Raw genomic sequence first — 15,953 nt, forward strand, 5'->3', positions numbered from 1 at the left:
ATTTCTGTCCTTGACAGAACGTATTAAATAAGCAAACACCACCAACAAGCAAAACAAGTACTACAATGTAAAAATATTTAAAAAATGAAAACCCTCTCACATGCATGAATGAAAGATTGCACACAAAGAACTCACATCTTTTCAAGCTTCAATAGTAAATATTCTGCTACTATGTATTAAATACTGCATGCTTTGCCCAAGCTAAGATGAAACCACATCATGAATCTATAAGCATTTTGCATTTTCTTTCATTATCTACTCAAAGTCATGCCTACTGCACCTCTAAACATTTCAATTGAGCGAGCAGTCACTGCCTCCAACCCTCATTCTGTTTAATTGTGTAGTAATTTCTGAGTGAAGGGCACCAGGTAATTTGAGAGATTCTTTTTTTAAGGGCTGAAAAAAAGTTTTATTTTAAGGGCTGTTGAACTTGGGCGTTGATTAAACAATCAGGTTAATTAATCTGCCTCAAAAGAAAATTAAAAAAATTTTTTTTAATGTTTTATTTATTTTTGATACAGAGAGAGACAGAGCATGAGAGGGGGAGGGACAGAGAGAGAAGGAGACACAGAACTGGAGACAGGCCCCAGGCTCTGAGCTAGCTGTCAGCACAGAGCCTGACGCGGGGCTTGAACCCACAAACGTGAGATCTGACCTGAGCCGAAGTCGGAGGCTCAACCGACTGAGCCACCCAGGCGCCCCAAAAGAAACTTTTGTCTTATTGCTGGGTATCCTAGTCTTGAAGCTAGTCTACTGAAAATGGTCATTTAGGCTGCTGAGGTCTCTGCCTTGTGACAGTCAGCTGTTATATAAACTTACTAGTCTTGAGTAACTTGAGATAGGGGGCTAAATAAGAGAAATCTATTGAATATATGATTTCATCTTTCTTGGTAGAAATAAAAATGCAGAGAAGATCACCAATTTATAAATGGCTGTCAAAGTGATTCCTAGGTCTATTTTCTTGTCCTTTAGACATTTTTAATAAGTTAATGGAAACAACAAATTGCTCTATTTTTTTTTTTTTTTTTTTTGCCACGTAGGAGAGGGCAAATAAGTGGCTCTTTGAACTCAGGAACCATTCAGATTCAGAATGGAAGGTCAGAAGATTATTTTTATGGGAGATCAAACTTTTTTTGCTGTAGTAAGAGGGGTTTTTTAGTGTTATTCTGATCCTAACTCTTCCACTCTCAGTTATATGTTATAATTACACTGTGTTTGATGAATGACTGGTCATTTCTTGCAATTCTGCATTCCCCTCTTTAATCCTGATTCTAGTTTTAATACCCTCAGTTGGACAGTCTCACCTTCCAATTAGTTCCCTTGTAATTTTAATTTGTAGTGTTTTTTTAGTCAAATAGCTTCACATCTATTTGCTTTAGTAAAGTTTCAGCTCTGGAAGACGATATTTCATGTTTTAGAATTTATCTGTGAGTTTGACTTAGAAGAACATTGAATATAATTTGCTTTTTTACAGAGCCTAGAAATTACAGAGTTGAGAACACGGGAACCATATCTCACTGAAGATGAAATATGTGAGTTTTCTCATCACATTTTAGCAAATTAATGACAGTTTCGCCTTACATGTGTTTTGTTTGTTTTTACTTGGTAAATGAAACAGGAGGTTCAGTTTGTGCTTTCCAGGCCCTAGATTTTGTAGGTGTTTGTTGCTAGAAGTTTTGTCTTAATGAAGTCTGGCAGTATCTCCGGAGGTGAGACAACCAATTTTACTTTTGCTCTGGCACTGAGTCCAGCCATCTGCTTTAGGTCTGACTTTCAAACACAAAGGGAAAACACGAAGTATAGCCAACTTGGTAATGACAGCTGGTGGGAAAAAAGAATCGTGTTTGACAGTGTCCTTTGGAAACAGTCTGGGAGGTGAGTTAAACACAATATATTATCTTAAATATAGATGTCTGCAGGTTAGTTGGAGTTTTAATTTCTGACTCACTCACCTTATTTCTCCTTCTTGGAGGAAGCTCCTTTCTGTCACACATTGTCATCCACATGTTCTCGGACAAGGGCTCTATGTAGACCAACATCGACGTAAATATTCCACTAAAGAGAGGGCCTTGCATTGCCTTGTGGACCTCCACTTTGTTTCAAGCTATGTGTATTTTTAAACTAGAAGTGATCGTGGACAGAATTTATATATTCTAGGGCAAATGGCCAACTTAGTGGTAGCATTCTAATTCTTTAATTTTTTCTTCATTAAAAAATTCCATGCTAGTTAATAATATCTAAGTAAGGGGAAATTTATTTTAGGTAAATAAAATTATATTTGAACAATTGAAATTTTATTTCAAACCATCTGGAGAAAATAATATTCTATGTCTGTTTTTACAACTAATTGGTTGTTTCAATTCTTTGGTTTTATTTTTTAGTAAGCAAGTAAAGCTATGGCAGATTCTTGAACAGAATTAAGCTGCCTTGTATCTAAAGAAACACCATATTGGGATTGGGATGAGACAGGTGTAGAGATAAGAGAGTGACATCAACCTTAAAACACAGGGTCATTTCTTGTTTCCTCTTTTGGAGAGTGTCTGGAATTCATGGTAATTTGGTTTTTAACTTTGTAGTTGTGAACTTAATTCTGTCCTTCTCCAAAGGTCAATATAAAGAACCCATTTTCTGCCAAGAGCCAAACAGGAGCATGGGATCAATGAAAGACGTGGTTAAAAACCTACTTCATCTTCTTCCCCTCGAGAGACAGAAAATGCTTCTTCACTAAACATGAAACCAAGTTATCTATTATTCACCACAACCCCTTTTTGGAACAAAGTACAGCATAAATTATTTATTTTGCATTATGAAATAAAGTTAAAAGAGAAATGAGAAAGGAAGACACTTTAGAGTAAATGAGAATTGGAGAGATGCCGAAGGAAATAAGGATCTCTCTTTCTCTCTCGATATTGATTGAGAGGAAGAAGAAGGAAAGAAAGAAAGTGTCTGTGTTATTTATAAGGATGAGCTTATGTTCCTGGCAATGGTTTGTCCTATGGTTAACCTGGGTCTATTATCAGTGTTAACTAAGTCTCTTAAAATTTCCCATTGAAATTCTTGATTTCATTTGTCATTCAGCAATTGAGTACATATTGAGGAGTTACTCTTGCCAGGCACTGTGATGGAATATGGGAAATAATTATAATATTTGGTGAGCAAATACTCTATGCCAGCTGCTAGACCAAGCCTTTTATGTAGGTTTTGTTTAATCTTTACAACAATCCTGTGAGGTAGGAGTTACTGCTACTTCTTACTATATATTATATATAGAGAAAATGATTTGTGGAGAAGTTATAGCTGATAAAATTTTTTAAAGTGTCATAATCTGTAATGTTTTCTGATTTCTGTTGTATAAATATACCTATCTTGGATGATTTCAAGCTTTCCACAGTTGAGCAACTGGCTTTAAAATTTCTATGTATTAAATTATTCATAAGAGCGGGTGTGAGCTGGCTTCAGTACGCCACCGAAGGGGACTGTCTCCTTGTTCTCAAAATACTTAAAGTCCAATAGGGAAGATAAGACTATGTAATACAACTAGAAAAGAGGAACCAGATGAGTTGTATGGAAATTTAGAGCAAAGATACATTTTCACCTAGCTGTTTTCTTGTAATTTTAATTTGCAGTTAGGGAAGGCTGTATTAGGGGACATTTAAACCATGTTTTGAGGCACGGGTAAGATTTGATGATGTGGTCTCAGAGACAGCACAGCTGCAGGGATTTGGAAAAACATGAGCAAACCACTGTTCAGTGTTCACAAGCTTCTCATTCTTAAAATGTGCTTTTGGCTCTGAAGTAGCAATACCCTAATATTCCACAAGGTGGTGGGATAACTCTCTACTTTGCTCATTTTAAATGCAAATGACAAAATACCCATTTTACGTAACTGGACAAGAAGTTTTTCTCTGTTGATAGTAAGGAAAGAGTTAAAAAATGCTTGTGGGAATCATGATGAGGAATTTCAGAGAAATGCTTTCTTTTGCTGTGTAGTTAACATATAATATTTTTTTAGAAGTAGAATTTAGTGATTCATCACTGACATAGAATAATCAGCGCTCATCACAAGTGCCATCTTTAATACACATCACCCATTTAGCCCAATCCCAGCCCATTTCCCTCCATCAGCCCTCAGTTCTCTATCTTTAAGAGACCATATGGTTTGCTTCCTTCTCTCTTTGTTTTCCTTTAAATATGTACTTCTGTTTTGTTTCTTAAATTCCACATATGAATGAAATCATATAGTACTTGTCTTTGATTGACTTATTTCACTGAGTATAATACACTCTAGCTCCATCCATACCATTGCAAATGGCAAGATTTCATTCATCTTAATGGCTGAGTAATACTCCATTGGATCTATATCTATATCTATATCTATATATATATCTCCACATCTTCTTTATCCATTCATCAGTTGATATACATTTGGACTCTTTCTGTAGCTTGGCTATTGTTAATAATGCTGCTGTAAATATTAGGAGTGCATGTGCCCCTTTGAATCTGTATTTTTGTATCCTTTGCATAAATACCTAGTAGTACAGTTGTTGGGACATAGGATAGTTCTATTTTTAACTTTTTAGAAACCTCCATACTGTTTTCCACAGTGGCTGTACCCGTTTGCATTCCACTCACTGTACAAGAGGGCTCCCCTTTCCCTGCATCCTTGCCAGCATCTTTTGTTTCCTGTGATGTTAATTTTAGCCATTCTGACAGGTAGGAGGTGGTATCTCATTGTGGTTTTGATTTGTATTTCCCTGATGATGAGTGATGTTGATCTTTTCATCTGTGTGTTAGTCTTCTGGATGTCTTTGGGAAAGTGTCTATTCATGTCTTTGGCTCATTTCTATACAATCTAAGAATTTCATGTTCAAGATAACTTGAGTATAGGTATGGAATTCAGCCTGAATAAATTTGACAAAGATACAAACTACTGTCCAGAGGTACTAACCTTGGGAATACATTTCATCTGAGAGCTAAGTATTGTTTACATCTAAGTTTCACTGTGATTCAACACCCCAATCTGACATTACTTAAATTCATTTCATTTGAATGGCTAAAGTGTGCCAGTCATTATGCCACATGGTTTTACCTGTTATGCTTTGAATCTGGATCTCATTGTATCTAGATCTGCTAATAGTTGCAAAAATACAACTTAACCAAACACAGTACAAGTTTTAAAATGTGTTGTTGTTTTTATCAAGAACACAGTGTATTTGATGCCAGAGTTCTTTGCAATGAATATTCATTTTTAGCATTTTTTAATTTGGTTATTCAATACTCATTTATTGAGCACCTGCTGTATGTTATCCATTGTGCTAGGTGCTATTTTAAATGGTCATTTAGTTCACAGAATTCTCCGGCTGGAAACTTTACAACTAGAGATTTTAACCCACATAGATGATGGCTCCAAAGAAGATGGGTTTAAATTAAGGAAGATGGTAGATCCATTCTGCAGTAGCAGAAACAGTAGTGGAATGGGTGATGCAGGATTAATGTGGAGGTGGTGCTTTGAGGAAATCTTCAAGAGCAGAAGAGGCGTGATTAAAACACAGACTTGCTTGAAAGCATGGATTTACGCCCTGTCTCAGGTTCCTTTCAGTCTTATTTCAAGTTTCTAAATGTTGGAACAGTAATGTGAGAACAGGCCCCTCACACACAATTTGTGAGTGACCGGTTCACACGAGGGTGGCACAGCATCTCGCAGAGCGTTTCCTCAGTCTTAGAGGATAGGCCTGAAGATTTAACCAGGAAGGAAATGTGGGACATGGGAACAGGAAACTGCTTTTTAAGCACAAAGAGGGGAAGGGGACGTGTAGATTCCTGCCCCATCCCCAAGTGAGCCTGTCTTAGCCTTCTGTCACCTCTACTTGGAGTTTCCGGGGATTCCTTTCTGTCGTTATCCCCCTCCACATCTCTACCCCCAACACTCCAGTTGTTTTTAATTTAGTTCAGTTCCGGTTTGACTGAGATAAGGTAAAAGAAACCCTCACTCTGATTATAATGTCATTACATCCCACCAGGAGAACATTATGCTATGTGCTGTAGCAGAAAAAAGCTGGATAGCAATGAAGAATGAGATAGAGTTGATAGAACAGTAACACTCTGTGGACCTGGGATCCTTCTTGATTCTCACAGATAAACAATAAATAAGAAAGGAGCAAAATAAAGGGAAGTTTGCAATTTTAAAACCTTCTTTGGATGGTGGAAACTAATTCTTTTTTAGACATAGAGGGCTGCATAACTTGTAGTTTTTGAGTGAGGTGATTATATTGTAATCCTAAGCCAGGTTAGAGGGGTAACTAAATGTTAACCCTACAGGAACAGTTAACTGTTTTGACATGGGAGCCCAATCATAGTAATTCTCTCAGAATCCTTCCACATAGTCAAAGCTTTAGAATATTTATTTAAGTAGGAAAGTGTGCAAAACAATAATTTCTGCTTTTTTATTCTTTGCCTAAAGCTCATGATATTTTTATGCTATGCCAAGAGGCAAATTCTGTTCGTGCGTACATAGTGTTTCTGCTTGTCAGTACTATCTGTGTACTGCTCACACATATTCACTGAGAGTGGGGGTCTGGAAGTATGCATTAGCAATGAAGCAATTAAGAACTTGGTTTATATCATTGTATATTCCTCACCTTCCCTAGGTGTTTTCTGGTGCAGTAATTCTAAATGGACATCAGCCTGTATTGAAGACAGTAGCTGCCTAAACTCTCCAGGGTCATTATTTTGCTTTTACATGGGATCATCTTTAAAAATTTCATAGCACTGTTGAATTGGGAAAGGGATCACAGAAGATGAGGAGAAAAGCAAGCATGTATATCAGAGCAAGCAGCATGAATTATCCAAATCCATGAGCTATCAAAAATCTTCTCACACATCATATTTCCTTGTGCTGGAAGATTTGCTAATTTGCTTTAAACTTTGCTTAGTTGTTAATAATGGAATTTCTAACCATAGACAATTGGCTAATGCAGAACTAACCAGGGTGACAAGGAAAAGCACTTCAAGCTTTAAATCCATTGTTCTCAAAATGCACCGAAGTGCCTTGGGGCACTGAAGGCAACTCACCGAGGTCGTGCAGGATATTTTAAATGTTCAAGGGAAACAGTTATACACAAATTACTTGCTCTGGGATGGTTCATAGTCTCAACATTAGATCATCTTACATTCCTTTTGATTATGTAGTATCTTCAGGAAGCTGGGTTTTTGGTGATTACTGTTTTACAAAGCAGGAACTGTTATCAATCATTGATGGTACAATGAGAGTGACAGTTTTCTACCTGATTCCAAGGCTTGAGAAGTTGTGCGGTGATCAGTAGACACATGCATCTCATTAGTAAGTAAACCATTAGTAAGTAAATGCACTTAAAATTAAAAAATTGTTTTCAGTGTATGTTAATAATTATCCTTCTAAATGGCAATTGAGTGGTTGGGACATAAGTAGCAATAGTAAATTGCTTGTACCTATCAGAACTCTTACATATTTCTTCTGGACTACGGATGTCATGAAAAATTAAGTCATGACATTAAAGGTAACATTAAAGGTTACCATGAATGAAAAAGTTTGGCAACCAGTAGTTTTATCATTTCATTTTATTTTATTTAGTTTAGTTTAGTTTATTTTTGAAAGAGAAAGAGAGCACACACACATGTGTACAGGCACATGGGGGAGGGGCATAGAGAGAAGAAGAGAATCCCAAGCAGACTCCATGCTGTCAATGCAGAGCCCAACATGGGGCTTGATCTCACCAACCATGAGATCATGACTGGAGCTGAAATCAAGAGTTGGATGCTTACCCGACTAAGTCACCAAGGTGCCCCTGGGCAACCAGTAGTTTAAGTTCTTTTTAAAAACTGGTTTGGATGGCCTTTTTTTCTTTTGAAAAGCTCTTATGTTTTTTCCCCACCAAGTTATCTAAATGTACAAATGTAATCATCTACTTATTTTAAAATGTATTTTATGCTATTTCTGTTAGCTTTACTCTTCCTTCTTCTACCTATTCAATTTCCCTTCCAGGTAGCTCATTAGCAACCTAATATATATCTTTCTATATCTGTCAATGATATGCTTCTGTAAGACATGTATGCATATTAACTGATTTAAACATGCAAGGATGGGAGGGATCACTTTTATGAAAATGAGGGCATGATAGTTACAAAAGTCAGGTGACATCCAAGTATTATTATGAAATAATTTTAACCTCCAGACTCCCTTAATGGTCTCAGAGATCCCAGGGGCCCTGGGCCATACTTTGAGAACATTTGCAATTGATATATTTTTACAAGTGAAACTCTAAATTTGGATTGTAGCGATATATAATAGCAATGTTCTTTTTTTTTAAAGTTCTGTATAAATAGTTCATGAATAAAAATGCTTGATGATTTCTACTTACTGTGCATAGTGTTTTAAATGTGTATTAAGTGTTATGTGATGTTAGATCTTAATATTTTTTGTTTGCTTTTTTGATACTGATTAAATATCTTTTGAACTTATAATTATTTTAAATGCTTTAAGTGTGTGAAATTTATATGCAGTATCCTTTAATTGATTGCATTTTCTTTTTTGGAACTTGGTTGATGTTCTGGTGAAAATGAATTATAAACAATAACACTTCTGAGCATCGTTTTTATTCAAAAATTTATTAAGAAAGTGTTATATTTTTGTTCAAGTAATTCATTTTTCATTCCAGAAGTAAAATTTTTTTACTTTGCATTGATTCCTATTCAGCATCAAAAGACATTCTAGACTATTATCACTTTGTGCAGTATTAGAAGTGTAGCAGGATTTTTGCAGAGTTGTGACACTGAGGCTTTTCTTTCCAGGAAGCGACTTTATTCCAGCCTGCATCACTCAGTTGGGTTCATACCCAAAGAACTGAGCCCGAACACCATGTGGCGTGTATATATTTTTTACTTCTTTGTCTCCCATATATGGTAACACACAAACATGCAGTCTGGTTAAAGTGGTCTCATGTTACAAGGTTGTGAGGAATATTGTCACATATGCAAATAGCAAGCTTGTCTTGAGATGTCCTTTTTTTTTCCTTAGGGAGGGGACCGTACCACAGAAGATGTTTTTTATTAATATGGTTTCTGCTTTATTTTCCTATAGATTCAGAAAATTCAAATTTTAATATTCGAAAAGAGCAATGAGAAACTATCTTAGCTTTAGAGTCTTTTAATTCTGAGTGTTTGTTTCTAATACTTTATTATAAAGTTTTGCATGTATAAATACCAAGAAACGATGCACTTATTATTTGAAAAATATGAAGTACTGACAACAAAACCAAAGAAAAAATTAAATAACTTAAAAATAGAAGTAACTATTTAATTTGGAAATATAATACACTGAATGATCCTATGGTGTCTTGTAAAGATTTTGCAGTATATTCTTAAAATTTTTGTTAATGTTTATTGTTTATTTTTGAGAGAAGGGAGAGACAGAGCATGCATGGGGGGGGTACAGAGAGAGAGGGTGACAAAGAATCTGAAGTAAACTCCAGGCTCTGAGATGTTAGCACAGAGCCCAATGCAGGGCTTGAACCTACAAACTGTAAGATCATGACCTGAACTGAAGTCGGATGCTTCACCAAGTGAGCCACCCAGGTGCCCCATGCAGTATATTCTTGCTGCATACTGTGGTGTGGGCCAAACAGGTGGTGATTGCTTATATGTCTTATCTCTCACTAGTATGGGAGGACCATTTAAGATTTGTTTTCATGATATACCCTGATAATTGTATTGAATTAGTAAATTTAAATTATTAAATTTATTACTTTCTATTTATTTATATATATTTTTTTATTTGAGAGAGAGAGAGAGAGAGAGAATGAGCAGGGGAGAAGGGCAGAAGGAGAGAGAGACAGAATCTTAACCAGGCAGCACGCTCAGTGCAGAGCCTGATATGGAGCTTGATCCCATGACCCTGGGATCATGACCTGAACCTAATTCATGAGTCAGATGCTCAAGTGACTGAACCACCCAGCCACTTTCAAGTATTTTACCAATTCTGGCCAATATCTAATGAATATATAAATTCTAACCTTTTGCATTCATGGAAGTATTCATTCCTCAAATAGTTACTAATCATTTTCCAAATATGAGGTATTCTCACTTACCAAATATGAGGTACAAACATGTGTATTACCCAGAATATGTCCTCAGAGAGCTTGAAATCTATGATACATCTACACAAGAAAATAGATTATATGGAAGAAAATGCTAAGTACTGGAAAAGAAGTTTTAATAACAAAAATTACATTTATGGAGAGATACTAGTTTTGCTTGGGAAATTTTATTGTCAAAGATTGAAATTAACTGTATATATTTTCCTTATTACAATAATATATTCTAATTGTGAAAAATTAATAAACTCTAGGAAGTCACAAAGAAGAAAAATTGCTTGTAATTTTAAATTTCACATAACAATTACAATCATTAATATTTTGTTGTTTGGCTTTAGTAACTTCATTATTTTAAGTAGACTGTTCTGAAAAGTGCTTTGTAAAGATGCTCATTCCAGGTACAGTTCTAGGAATAATGCAAATATTACATACCACCCTTGCTATTAGTGACTTTGGAAGAGGAAATGCTGTTAAGACAAGTTTAAGAATACATAGTTTTATGGACAGTAGTGATTTGGCCACAAGTATGGGTTTAACTTCACAGTTGTGCCCAAAACATCTGAAAAAGAATGCAACTTTCTCACTTGGCTGGCTTAGGGAAAGGAGAATTTCATTCATGGAGTTCTAAGAATGTGATAGGTTCTACTCAGGAACAAAAGTGAACCTTCTCTTCAAAGAAGAGAGGGACTGTCAGCTGATTCTTAGAGACCTTATACATGAGAGGTGAAATCTTAGCACATCTACAAGGTGCACATAAAAGTTGTTAGTTAAATCTTTGTATTTGAATTGGCATTTGCTTATTAAGGTATTTATTCTATTCAGAGGAAAATATATCAAAGAATTCCTTTTCCTTCAATTTTTTCGGTTAAAAGCATCATTTCACAGATAGTCTAAGATATCAACTGAGGGGCACCTGGGTGGCTCAGTCAGTTGAGCATCCAACTTCAGCTCAGGTCATGATCTCATGGTTCCTGGGTTTGAGCCCCACATTGGGCTCTGTGCTGACAGCTCAGAGCCTGGAGCCTGCTTCGCATTCTGTGTTTCCTTCTCTCCCTGCCATTCCCCTGTTCATGTTCTGTTTCTCTCTCTCTCAAATAAATAAACATTAAAAAATATAAAAAATCTACTGATTCCATGATTCTTTATATTTTGTGTTAGAATCTAGTTTTTTCCCTAGTAGGTTTCTCTCCCTTCCCTGTTTTATCTATTAAGGTATTTTTGATACTAGTGTGAATTCGTTGGAGGAGTTAGCTTAAAGACATTTTTGGTGTCAAGAAAATACCACAATGGAGTGAGCAACAGGTCAAAGATAATATTTCAAGTGGGTTATTCACATGTAGGTAATGGAAAGTTGATGGCAGGGCCACCTGTATGCAAAATAGAAAAGCAGAGCAAACACATTTTTTTTTTGTACTTTCCCATCTTCTCTTAGCTTTCCCCATTCTTAGCTCCCCTTGCTATTTTTTCTATGGTTCCTTTCTGGTGGGTAACACCTGCTCCTGTTCTATTTATATGCTGGCCAATACTGAGACTTCTGCTTTTTCTCCCTAATAAAGCTAAACACACACTGTTGGCTATTTTCATGGTTATCCTGTTGGAAAACAACCCGCTAGGCTGACTTCCTCAAAAGTTGTTAGCTTTTTAGGATATTTAAATTTGTTAATCTTTTACTTCTATTTGAATTTTGACAAAAAATTTCTAGGAAGGCAAAGCTTTAACTAAGCTGAACACATATTTATTGCTAACTTTTCAGATGTGTTGGAGAAGGTATTTGGAGACCAGTCTATGAACACAGACCCTTCAGTTCATCCTATGGACAGCTATACACTTCCAGTTGTATACTTACTTCTGTTTTGAAAAGAATAGAAGAGGGAAGTGCTACTTGTGGCTTTTAGTGCAAACAGACATGGGGAAATTCCTTTTCCAGAAGGTTTTGTAGACATTATTGTTGCCTCCAGCAGTTAAATGTGGGGACAATTTTCCTGAAGAGATTTAAACTAAAAGGAAGTTGCTTGTAGCAGATTTGCAAGCCTTTCCTCCTTAGTGATTTTTCTATCTCTAAGACTCTAAAGATTCTCAAGGAAAAGGCACCAAATGCGGAGTATCAATTGGTTTCACATCCATGGTTTGAACTCCTAAAATGGCATAAATATGCAATCTGAAAAAGAGATGCAGTCATCTAATTCATTTTCTTCTCAGAGTTGAGAAGTGTGTACATGATTACAGACTGAGCCTTAGGAGAGCAATAAAAATAGCTCTGACAGCCATTTCCAATAAAAAGATAATTTTTCATTGGGCAGAGTATCCAATCAATAAAGACATTTTTGGAGTTCTTGTTTGACAGTATGTTTGAAGATATTATGTGTCCAGTAGTAGTTACAGGAGAAAGGAATACATGATTGATGCAGGACAAAAACCAGACAACTTCTTTTAAGAGAAGTGCTTTATGACCTTTAAGTTTTAAAATAAGATTTTCTTTAAAGATTTTTTAAAAATAAGAATTGACTAAGCAACAGCTCTCTCACTTTCCACTTTTGTGTGGCTATCATTTTCAGTGAAGGGGCCATTTAGTGTAAAAGGGTTGAAATAATGATAACTGTGGTCTAAGCCATTCATGTTGTTACCAGTGTTTTCTTTCCACTCTCAGTACCAACTAGTTATATTTCTTTGCTCTGATAAGACAAGAATTGTATAGTAGAGAAGTTGTGGAAGATTTGTGTGAATCAATTTTTGATTTTAATTAATGAGTACAGAAATTAAATAGGGGTGCTAAGTGGCTCAGTCAGTTAAGTGTCTGACTCTTGATCTCAGCTCAGGTCTTGATCTCGGTCGTGAGTTCAAGCCTCACATTGGGCACATGCAGCCTACTTAAAAAAAAAATAAATGAAATTAAATAGAAATATAAGTGCATAAATTCTACATCCTTTTCCCCGTATGTTTTTTTTTTAATTGTAAACAGCAAGGTATTAAATTCTTAGTATTGTATTTCACTGATGGTCAAGTATTACTTCTGGTATAACTGTAATAAAACTCTCCCCCAACAACCCCATTCATTTGCATGCAATTTCTTCCTATGGCTAAATAAGTACATCGATTTTATGTTTCATGGAGATTAGTGGTTTAACAAAATAAGAGATTATTGATTCTAATTTTTTCTACATGATTATTGGATTTAGGTGTTTTTTAACCAACACAGAGTCATTAAAGATGCTTTCTCTTTTCTCTAAACAACATTAAATAAAATGTATAGTGATAATGAAAAAGCAGACATGTTAAGTAAACAAGATTAATATTGTGGGATTTTACCAAAAGGCCAAAGCCAATTTCTGAGTACCTGTATAATTTGCATTCTGCGTATAAATAATCTATGAGGAACTTACCAAACTCAACACCCAAAAAAACCCAATTAATCCAGCAATTTTTTCATTCTTTATAAAATGTTTAATGCTGCTTTTTGAAAAGGAAGTAGGTCACATGGACCAAAAAATCAAAACAATATAAAAAGTATGTGTCACGTGTTCTCCTCTACTCCTATTGCTTTCTTTCTTTCTCTGCTCCCTACACTCTACTTCCAGGTAACAGCTTTTACTAGTTTCTCATAAATCTTTAAATTATTCTTTATGTAAATACATATATTTGTTCTCTCTAACCCAGTTTCCCCCCTGAAAGTTCACTTAATGTAGAGATTGTTCTGAATCTTTTTGTTATTTCTTTTAATCATTTCTCTGACTCTTGAACTGTAAACATTTTCACTAGATGTTTTGGCCTTTTTAGTCAGACACACCTGTATTTGAATGCTGGTTCTACTACTTATTAAGTAGTAGAAGTTCTGAGTCGCTTATGAAAATGGAACTGTCAGTACCTATGACATGTACTATGAGATTTAAATGAGGTAATACACAGCTAGTAGCCTCTGGTGGGCAATCAATACATGTCAGTTTCTCTTCCTTTTACTCTGGCCTTTTTTCTCTTCCAAAGTGCAATCACCCTTTTCCATAAAAATTCACTGAATTAACGCTACAGTAAGCTCAGTTTCCCTGTCTCAAGTAAAACCTCTGTCCATCTGTCACAATGCAAGTAGAGTGGTCTTTCTTTGGCCTCTATCCTCTGCACAGAGGATATGCTTCAGAGACCATGTGACACACTTCATGATCTAGGTTCTTCTTACCTATTCAGCCTTGTTTTCATGCAATTCCTCTTTCTTGCTCTTTTGCACATGTTTTTCCCCTTTGCTCATACTTCTCAGTCTCTGCATATCCACTTGACAAGTTGTCATGGGTTGAAATGTGCCTCCTACTCTCAAAAGAATGTTGAAGTCCTAACCCCCGGTACCTGTGATTTTATCTGGAAACCAGGCCTTTGCAGATGATTGAGTTAAAATGAGATTATTAGGATGAGTCCTAATTCAATAAGATATCTTTTTTAAGGGGTAATTTGAACACAGAGAGAGATACACACAGGAAGAATGCCATTTTAATATTGGAGTTAGGTTGCCACAAGCCAAGGAACTACCAGAAACTGGGAAAGGGACCTGGGATAGATCCTTCCTTAGCACCTCCAGTGGGACTGTGGTCCAGCTGAAATCTTGATCTTGGGCTTCTAGCCTCTAGAAACATGAGACAATAAATTTCTTTTTCTTCTCTTCCCCCGCCTCCTCCTCCCCTTCCTCCCTCCACACCCGCCTCCCGTGCCCCAAATAAACTTCTGATGTTTAAGCCAACCAGCTTGTGGTATGTTATACAGCAACCTCAGGAAACTAATGCATGGGCTTAAAATTTTTCATCTCTGGGGCGCCTAGGTGGCTCATTTGATTATGCGTCTGACTTTAGCTCAAGTTACGATCTCATGGTGAAAAGTGTTTGAGCCCCATGTGGGCTCAGAGTCTGGAGCCTGCTTCACATTCTGTGTCTCCGTCTCTCTCTGCCCTTCTGCTTGCATTCTGTCTCTCTCTCAAAAATAAGTAAACATTAAAAAAGTTAAAATTTTCATCTAAAATGTCACCATCTCTATAAAGCATTCCTGGCCTTCCTCCCATATAAAGGGTTCCTTCCTCTGTGTTCTTTGTTCTTTTTCTCTATTGGATTATCTTCTTTTATTAAAAAATTTTAGTTTTTAAATAGTTCTAGATCCTGAGGACAGTCACCATGTATTTTCACCTTTGAATTCCCTGTGGTCCATATCACATACTATGGATTAAGTAAACCTAAGTTAAAGCTTTTTTAAAGCCCTAAGGTGATCTTCCCAGATCCTTTTTTCCATTAGCAGTGTATTTTAATAAAATGTTTCTTGGAATTGTTCTTTTTTACAGATGGATATTGTCACATCTTATGTATATGTTTTTATTGCTATTGAGTCAAATCCTCTGAAGAATACAGCTTTAAGGAATCTTTAAAGTTATCTTTAAGATATTGTCCAAATTCCCTTTAAAATCTTGAAAAATACGTCACAAAATATAGTACATGCAGTTTTTTGTGTATACCATCTGGTACACTAGTTTTTATGCATACTAAAGTTGAGAATCTTAGGAATTGGGCTCCCTGAATACAGCTGAGAACTGGGAAAAAGTGGTCCCATTAAAAAACTTATCTTCCAGCCTGCAGAAGTGGCATATGTAATTTGTTCATATTATGAACATTCTAAGTATTAACACAAAATACTTTCTATTTTTTTTGCATTTGTTGCCCCCAGTTTTGCTATGATGAACCCCATCTCCCATGGAGAATACAGTCACAGCTCAATTCCATAACTTTTCAGGTACTCTGTTGTTAGAATAGTCTCATTCCATTTCTTTTTAGTCCTTTTCATTTAAAAACTTCAATCTCCTAT

General features: G+C 35.9%; 1 long non-coding RNA gene across 1 annotated transcript in view; it reads left to right on the forward strand.

The window, feature by feature from the left end:
• Window positions 1-1,479: 1,479 nt before the first annotated feature.
• Window positions 1,480-15,953, forward strand: part of LOC115274936 — a 190,948-nt gene continuing 176,474 nt past the window's right edge. The window contains exon 1 of the long non-coding RNA XR_003901326.1: window positions 1,480-1,532. This is a non-coding gene — a long non-coding RNA (uncharacterized LOC115274936). The remainder of the gene's footprint in view (window positions 1,533-15,953) is intronic.

Source organism: Suricata suricatta, chromosome 12 (genome assembly GCF_006229205.1).
Source record: "Suricata suricatta isolate VVHF042 chromosome 12, meerkat_22Aug2017_6uvM2_HiC, whole genome shotgun sequence".
Taxonomy (NCBI): domain Eukaryota; kingdom Metazoa; phylum Chordata; class Mammalia; order Carnivora; family Herpestidae; genus Suricata; species Suricata suricatta.